The sequence below is a fragment of the Microtus pennsylvanicus genome, chromosome X, assembly GCF_037038515.1.
Source record: "Microtus pennsylvanicus isolate mMicPen1 chromosome X, mMicPen1.hap1, whole genome shotgun sequence".
NCBI classification, from domain to species: domain Eukaryota; kingdom Metazoa; phylum Chordata; class Mammalia; order Rodentia; family Cricetidae; genus Microtus; species Microtus pennsylvanicus.
In genome coordinates this window covers 116450235-116459625 of record NC_134601.1, presented here as the reverse complement: position 1 = coordinate 116459625, position 9391 = coordinate 116450235, and positions in this window count along the sequence as shown.

The window sequence follows — 9391 nt, the reverse complement described above, 5'->3', positions numbered from 1 at the left end:
AGATTGTGCATATAGAAGTATGCTTAGCTCTTCTTGAAAAAAAAAATGCATTAGGCAACACTAGCCCAGAATCTCTGGTAGCCTGAGATGGAGTTCCTGGCAAGTGGTGGCTGCCTTATTTAGATAAAGATTCTCGGCAGCGTCTGTAGTTTCTACCCAGCTTGTTATCTACTCCAGCCCCATTAAGAATCTTGGAATTACCTTTCCTGACCAGTAACCGAATTACATTTTTCTTTTGGCTGTGATTTATAAGAATGCTCACAGCTGTCCCTAACCTACCTCCCCACGTTAATGCTTCCGTCTCTGTTCTACACACTTTTTATTCCTTAATCTCGGGAAGCATTACTTACATATTAAGATGCTTTCATGACCCTTGGGATGCCTCTCCTACCTTTTATTTTTCATGAAATATTTCCCGGCTCTCCCAGGCATAGCTATTTTATTTCTGGACTCCAATAGTATGTGGGCATATTGCTATGCTTACACCTCATATTAAAAAATTGTGTGCCTGCCCCATGCCCTTCGTCCTACTGTGAATATGTAGGAGAAGACACCATAAATTGATTCACCACTGTCTCACGCTTTCATAGCTGGAAGAGATCTGGCAGTTATCTGTTAGATGAGAAAAAGATGAGCTGCACCTTTTGTGTTTTGTCTCTTGTTCTTGTTTTGCTTTGAAATTTTTTTAAAGATTTATTTATTTTGTTTTGTGTATAGGAGGATTTTGTCTGCATGTACCTATGTGCGGCACATACATATTGCTGGCATCCTTAGAGGTCAGAAGAAGACATAGGTTTTCCTAGAACTGGAGTTACAGACAGTTGTGGGGCATTATGTAGGTGTTGGGAATTGAACTGAGGTCCTCTGTTAGAACAGCCAGGGTTCTAAATCACTGAGCTATCTCTACAACCTGTTTTTTTTTAATTCATTATATAGTTGAGGTTAGCCTTAAACTCCTGATCTTCTTGTCCACACTTTTTAATTGCTTGAATTACACTTGTATGTTACTCTGCCTGGGTACTTTGGTTGTTTTCAGTATTTGCTACCTGAACCTGTATATAGGTTTTTGTGTGAGCAATTTGATTTCTTTAGAGGAACTGGTCTGTAGTCGAACTGTTGTCATATGGTAGGTAAATGTTCAACTTTATAAGTAACCATCTGTGCTAATTGGTTTATTGTCAAATTAACATAAGCTTGTGTCATCAGGGAAGAGGGAACTCAACTGATAAAAGCCCTGTCAGTTTAGCTTACAGATTGCAAATCTGTGGGGCATTTTCTTGATTAATGACTGATGTAGGAGGGCCAAGCCCACTGAGACCAGTGCCATTCCTGGGAAGGTGGTCCTGGGTTACGTAAGAAAGCAAGCTGAGCAAGCCATGGGAAGCTGCGTTCCTTTATTGTCTATGTTTCAGTTCCTACCTCCAAGTTCCCATCCTGCTTTAGTTCCTACCTTGGCTTCCTACTGTGATCCAGACATGTATGACATATAAAGCCTTTTCTCTTCAAGTTGCTTTTGGTTACAGTGTTCATCACAGCAATAGAAACACTAGCCAGGATACTACCCAACTCTTTTTCAGGGTGATCATACCACATTGTGCTCCTACCAGCAAGGTACTAAAGTTTCCATTATTCACCATTCTAGCTAGTTCTAGACATTATTAATATATTTTAAACAATTAACTATACTAGTAGGTAAATAGTGTATCTTCTTTGGGGTCCAAATTTGAAGTTCTGATGCCTTGAATCCAGTCCGAAAGAATTGAAAGAGAAAACAAAGCAAACTCAGAGGCACTTCAAACTGATTTGTTGACTTAATCTACCTTTTACTACTTAATTTCCAGAGGAAGCCTTATAGTTTTCTATGTAACAGACTAACATTTCAATGACTGTCAGTTGGCTTTTAATTAATTTAACACAAAACTAGACACAGCTGGGGAGAGGGAGACTTAACTGAGAAAATGCCTCCATTAGATTGTCCTATAGGCATGTCAGTGAGAACATTTTCTTGATTGGTCGGTGGTTGATGTGGGAGGGCCCAGGACACCATTATGTGTGGTGTCATCCCTGGACTGGTGGCCTTGGGTAGTTTGAAAAAGCAGGCTGAGCAAGCCATGGGGAGCAAGACAGTGAGAGCTGTCCTCCTCCATGGCCTCTGCTTTAGTTCTTGCCTCCAGGTTCTTGCTTGAGTTTCTGTCTTACCTTCCCCTGATGGTGGACTGTGTAACCTGTAAGCAGAAATAAACATTTTCCTCCACAGTTTGCTTTTGGTCATGGTATCACAGCAGTAGACAACTAAGACGGCCACTGAAAACGACACACATTGGGGATTGCACTGTTTCTGTGGGTTTGGACTCAGGCACAGCTTATCCGGCCCTCTACTTCAGGATCAGTGTGAGCTATCACAATCAAGGAGTTGGCAAGCTGCAGCCATAGGAAGGCTTGATTGAGGAAGGACCCACTTTCAAGATTAAGTTTCTCAGGACCTTTTTGATTTTACATCCGTTTCCCACCCTAAGGTGGTATCTGTCATTGACGGTAAAGTGTGCTTCTTAGAGGTAATACAAAGCTAGATCTTGTTTTTAATTAGGCCTTCAAGACAAGGCCCCCAAAATGACAAAGCTAAGAAACAGAAACCTGAAGCACTTCTTGCTGGGTAAGCACTCCTGACTGGAACAGGCACACTTGAATGCTTCTGACAGCAGCTGACCCGTCTTCTTTGTCTCACAAGAGTCTCCATACTAACCCACCTGGCTAGTCTAGCATCTGAGATGCCCCCCTCCCACTATTTGTCCCATTATAACTAAACAAGCTTTCCTAGCCAGACACTAGGTACTGTACTATCTGAGGAGGCCCAGGAGTTTTGTCTATTAAAGCTGCTATTTCTTTTTCAAGGAGTTTGGTTATGCTTGGTGATTTCTTGCTGTGCCTACAGATGGTTTTCCGATCCAATCTGCTAGTCTGTGTCCTTTTATTGGGCCATTGAGATAGTTAATATTCAGAGTTATTATTATGAATGATGAATTATTATCCTTTTGTTGATTTTGTGATGTTTCCTTTGACTTTTTTTTTAAATTAACTTTTCTGGTACTGTTTATTTCTTACCTGTGACAACATTGGGTGTGTTTCTCCTCCTGTTCACACTAAAGAATTCATTCAAATAACCTGTCTAGTGCTGAAATAGTGGTTATAATTTCCCCTAATCTGTTTTTATTTTGATTTTTATTTCTCCTTCAATTTTAATAGACAATTTTGTTGGTTATAATATTCTGGGTTGACAGTTGTGATCTTTCAGAACTTGAAATACATCTTTCCAGGCCTTTTTGTCTTTAAAATTTTCTGTTAAATAACCATGTTATTCTGATGACTCTGCTTTTATACAAATGACTTGATTATTCTTGCAACTTTTAATACTCACTCTTTATCCTGTGTTTCTAATAATTTACCTATGTCATGATGTGGTGGTTTGAATGAGAATGATACCCTTGGGCCCATAGGTTTGCAAACTTTGACCCCAGTTAATGGAACTGTTTGGGAAGGGCTAAGAGGTGTGGCCTTGATGGAAGGAGTGTGTCACTGGGAGTGGGATTTAAGATTTCAAAAGCCCAGGGCATTCCTTGGTAGCCTCTACCTCTCGTCCTTTTCTCTGTCTCTCTGCTTTGCACTTGCTGACAAGGATGTAAGCTCTGAGCTACTGCTCCAGCACCATGCCTGTCTGCTTCCTACCATGCTCCCCACCATGATGCTTATAGACTCATCCTCTGAAACTCTAAGCCTCAGTGAATTCCTCTGTAAGTCTCTTCACAGCACTAGAAATGTAACAAAGACACAGAGAATTTCTTTTCTGATCCTGTCCATTTAGAGTTCTCTAGGCCTCTCATACCTAGCTTTACATTTCTTATTCTAGGTATTGAAGTTTTTCTTCTCTGATTTTACTGAAAATATATTCCATGTCTTTTTGCATGGTGGTATTCTTCTCCTTTTATTTCCATGATCTGATGGCAATAGATTTTCATGGTGTCCCAAAGCTCTCCCATGTTCTGCTCACAGACTTTTATAAATTTGTCATTGACTTTTATTGACTGATACAATTCCTTTACCTTGTCTTCAAACCTTGATACTCTTTTTCTCAAGGTCCATTCTATTGATAAAATTTTCCACTAAGGTTTTTATTTGGATTATTGAGTTTTTCATTTCTAGTATCATTCTGGTTTGGCTTTTCTTCAGTAATTTTCTTTACTGAATTCTATTTTAATATCTTATCTTGACTTCTTTATTTCATTTATCTCTTTGCCTTTGTCTTCTTTGAGTTGTTTGAAAAAAGTTACAATCATCTTTTGAATTCTTTCTCTGGGAGGTTTTTGAAGTCATTCTCATTTGGGTCCATATTATGGGAAATTCTTAGAAGTCATTCTCATTTGGGTCCATATTATGGCATTAGTAATTTTTGGAGGAGACATGTTTTCTTTGATTTTCGTGTTTCTGGTTTAGGACTGAGATTGTGCATTTGGAGTTGGTTGAATGAGTACTGGGCTAGGACTGATGGTCTTGTGACCATTGTCTTTCAGTGTTAGGAACTAGGGAATCTTCAGAGGTGTGTATAATTGGTTTGGGGTTGAGAACTTCTTATAAGTCAGCACCATGAATTGGGCAGATAGGGAAAGTTTGGGTCCAGTGATTTGGGTCTGGGGGTCACTTACATGTTGGCATTGAACACTTGGTTGCCTAAGTAGTGTGGGCTGAGTTGTTGGTGCCAGGGGCCCTTACCTACTTGGGGTTGTAGCTCAGTGGACCAGGAATGCAAAGTGAATAGTTGGGTCTCAGGAGGGCCCTTACCTGTCACTGGCAAGAGCTCTTTTAATTACTTTCTGTGACTAGTCAAATCTAACCTCTTGCTTCTCTTTTGCGGTCTGATTGTTTTTTCAATACTTAGAATTCATCCTTGGAGATATGATTAAACCCTTTTATTTATTTAAATACAATTACTTGGTATTCTTTTAGTATCTTCATAAAGAGGTCAGACCTTCTGTATCAAAGTTCTTTGCATTTTTTTTGATAAATTAACTCTGTTGCCATAAATGTTTTTTGAGGATGGATCTGTGATATAGACATTTATGGTTATTTACAGCCAGACCACTAAAGTCACATTTTGTATACATGCTAAAATGCACATAAAAATAGAAAACTTAATGCGAAAGAAAACAGATAAATATATAAATTTTAGTATTTTGTTTTCTACTAGCAGATCTCTATTCATTTCTAGGGGTTGGAAGCCTGAACTAATTTCTCATCCCTTTGGTGCTATGAAACTTGAAGGCATCAGGGACCATGAGTGGATAGACTCCTTAAACACTTCCAGTCAAACAGATAGGTGAATGTTGCTATTTCTCAACCTATTCAACCCTGCCACTGTGCCTAGATTCTAACATATTCCTCAGGGCATGTCATGATTCATAATGGCAGCTACCTGTTAGAAATACTTTCCTTTGGCAGGAATTAGACCTGTAGCCAGTTCCAAAAAGTATGCAAAATAGGAGAGCGCTTCCTGCAATGCGCCTTCCTGCCTCAGCTAGCAGCCACCATTTTCTATTCTCTTTCTGTCCTTTTGAAGTTTGTTACTACCATCTGACTAACCAAATATCCTAGTTTGAGGACCCTCAGTAGCAGAGCCTGAGACCAACATTTTAGAACAATAAGTTTTGTGGGCTTTTTTCTTAAAGGGGCAGTCGCACTATGTAAATCCTGGCTGTCCTAGAACTCACTATGCAGACCAGGTTGGCCATGAACTGAAGAGATCTGCCTGTCTCTGCTGCCCAGATTCTGGGATTAAAGGTGTGTGTGTGTGTGTGTGTGTAACCCGTAAGATGAAAGCAAAACCAGCAGGGAAGTCGGGAACTGAGAAGAGGGAGGCTGTGAAGCATCCATTCCTCGTGTAGAGAGGGGTAGGACAGTTTTTCTATTATTATTTATTATTATTAAGAATGTGGTTCATTCTGATTTTTTAGTTCTCTCCCATTCCACGTCCTTGCTAAGCACTGTAGAACATGCATGTCTATGAGAACAGCAAATCTTTTGTATTCTATGTGTTTTTCACATCATGTGTCTTTAACCCATTTCCCTGTCCCTTCGCATCCGCCCTCTGCCTCTGCACGCCCCCCGCCCCGAATAAAACAAAATTCAAGAGAAAAAAGGAAAAGTCAATAAAATGAGAAAAATAAAAAAGGGAAGGAATTAAAAAATCTCATCATGGAAGCTGCAGTGCAACCCAACAAGTCATGCAGTTGCATCTCACTTGAGAGTGTTCATTGCAGAGTCATTGGTAGGTTCAAGGTTACTGGTCTTCACTGTATGTTCAATTCAGGGCCCCCACTGTGACTCTTCCTGGATACCCTGTTGTTGTCCTCTGTTGTAGAAATACCGTAGCTTTGGGTCTGTGGGTCAGGTCCCTTTACATGTTCCAGCAGATCATAGTCTGGGCTTGGGCAGCTACAGAGCTGGTCCACCAGATGGGACAGCTCTCCTGTGCTCACAACTTCAGGGCTGGTTCATCCACACCTGCGCTAACATGGCTGGCTCTACTGTGTTGCCCTGGTGAGATGCAGGGCCTGCTCTCCTAAGTGTTGCAGCTGTGGGAATCAGGGATAGCTCTTCTTTCTTAGGACCACAAGACCAGCTCTCCCACCTGCCCAGGCATTGATGGGCAGAAGGGGCACTTCTCCCTGCCCATGTTGCCACCAGACAGATATGTAATGACAACAACTCTCCCATGCTCACCTTTTGGGGCTTGTCTCTCTTATCTTCACCTCTTCGAAGTTCTGCTCAGTCATGTGTCCCTTCTTTTAGAAAACCTCACACTCCCCTCTATGGACTGTTTGTGCCCCTGTAGTGCCCTGTATTTGTCCTATTATGGATTCCTCCTACCATATCACTCATTGATTTATTGATGTAATATTGCTTTTGTGCCCAGCACCATTAGAGGTACCTGCAGTTTATAGAGCAACAAGGGAGGAAGATTTTTGTTTATAATTTTATGCCATTTCTCATCTACTTATGTATTTGCTCCACAAATCGCACAAAATACAGTTATTTTAGTTACCATTTGTGTCCTTTCCTTCAGTGTAATTGAGTGAACTGTCTTTTGAGAGAGAGTCTCGTGTAGTCCAGTCTTGCCTGGGGACTCACTATGTATACAAGGATGATCTTAAACTCCTGACTTCACCTCTCAAATACATAGTGTGTTGCTGCCATGTCCATCTCTCCATTCCATTTGTCTGTGCCTTTGGCAATGAAATCTCTGTCAAGATTAAAGCCTTGAAACCTTTGCTGTTATTCCAAGAAGTTTCTTATTTTCTTCTCAGGAATTTTATGGGCACAGGTTTTTCATTTAAGACTTTAATCCATTTTGAGTTGACTTTATTTGTACATATTGTAAGATAGAGATCCAGTTTCATTCTTGTGCTTGTGTATATTCAATCTCCCCCGCTTGAGTTCTGTTCTGACTTCCTTCTGTGATGAAATGTAATGTAAAACTGTGAGTGGAAACACATTCTTTCCACTTCAAGTTGCTTTAAGTCATGCTGTTTTCTCACAGCAATAGAAATCCTAACTAAGACAGGCATACTTCTCTGGTCAAGCCCATTTAGGGTTTTAAATATCTTGCTCTTGATAGCCACAGACTTGGGAAATTTTTTTTTCTTTTAGAAGCAATGTTTTTTTTTTAATTTTTTATTGATAAAAGGAGGATAAAGAAAAGAAAAGAAAAAAAAACAAATTTCCACCTCCTCCCACCAGCCTCCCATTTCCCTCCCCCTCCTCCCACTCTTCTCCCCCTCCTCCCACTCTTCTCCCCCTCCTCCCACCCCTCTCCCCTTCCCCCCACTCCTCTCCCCCTCCCTTTCCAGTCCAAAGAGCTATGATTTCATTGAATAGATATCGATCCCTTTAGCTTTTATCTCAGTTCCTTTGTCTACATCATGGATTCTTAGGTTTGGCTTCTTCCTCATGTCCCAGAGTTCTTGACCATTGTAGTCACGTTTGTTTATTTTTCTTTGTCAATGTGTTCATGTAATATTTCCCTGCCATTGTCTTCTATCTCTAATATTCTTTTTGGTACTTTATCTAGCTTACTAGTGATGCTTCCCATCATGGTTTTGTAGGATGAATTGAGTTTTAGTTTTCAATATTACCTACCTCCAATCTCATTCTTTCCTTGCTGAAATTTTCATCTGTGTTTCTTTCTCTTTTAGTTGCTTCTCCTTTCTTTTTCTTGTATCTTAGTTACTTTCTAATGATGTGATAAAACACCACAACCAACATTTAATTGGGCTTACAGTTTCAGAGGTTTAGAGCCCATGATAGCAGAGTAAAGGCATGGCAGCAGGAACAGCTGAAAGCTCACATCTTGATCCACAAACGGGAAGCAGAAAGAGAGCGCTGGGAATGGTGCCAGTTTTTTTAAACCTCAAAGTCCACCCGAGCATCATCCCTCCTCCAGCAAAGCCACACCTCTTATTTCCTCCCTAACTGTTCCACCTTCTAGATACCAATATTTCAAACTTATGAGTCTATAGAGGCCATTTTCATTTAAACCACCACACTTGCTGGCTTTCTAATCCATGTCTTGAATTGACTTTTTTACTTAATTCATCTATTTTCCTCTTTGAAATAAGTGAGCTACTATTTTAAACAGCGTCTCATCATATAACGTTGGCTGTCCTGGAATTCATTATGTAGCCCTGGGTGGCCTCAACTTGCAGAGATCTGTCTGTCTCTGCTGCCAAAGCTCTAGGGTTAAAAAGTGTATGTCACCACACTCAGCACCATTGGCTGATTGTATAAAATAGACGTTTGAATGTTTTGTTTAGTTTATCAACCATTTCAGTATTTTTGGATTCAATAATATTTTTTGGAGGGATCAGACTGCATACTTTTTCTTATTGTGTTTCTGTGCTATGAGATGTGCATGTGTTGGTTTGAATATTTCATCCTGCTTTCTTTGGAAATAGTAGTTGTGAGAAACCTAGAAATTTCTTTTCTGTTTTTCCCAGTATTGAGATAAACCTAGCTACCCATGCATGCCGGGTAAGTCCTCTGCCCTTGAACCATACCCTCAGCCACCTGGAGACAGAGGATCTCAATAAGTTGCCCAGGTTAGCCTTCAGCTCACTCTCTAAGCCAGGCAGACTTTGACCATGTGATTCTCTTACCTCAGCCTACAAAATTGCTGGGAATACAGGCCTGTGCCATCAGGCCTGGTTAGCAACCCATTCTCTTCAAAACGTTTTCAATCAAAATATAATTACATAATTTTCTCCTTTCCATTTCCTCCCTCTAATCATTCTAACTCCCTCTCCCTGGTTTCTCTCAAATTCACTGCCTCTTTTTCTTTATTTTG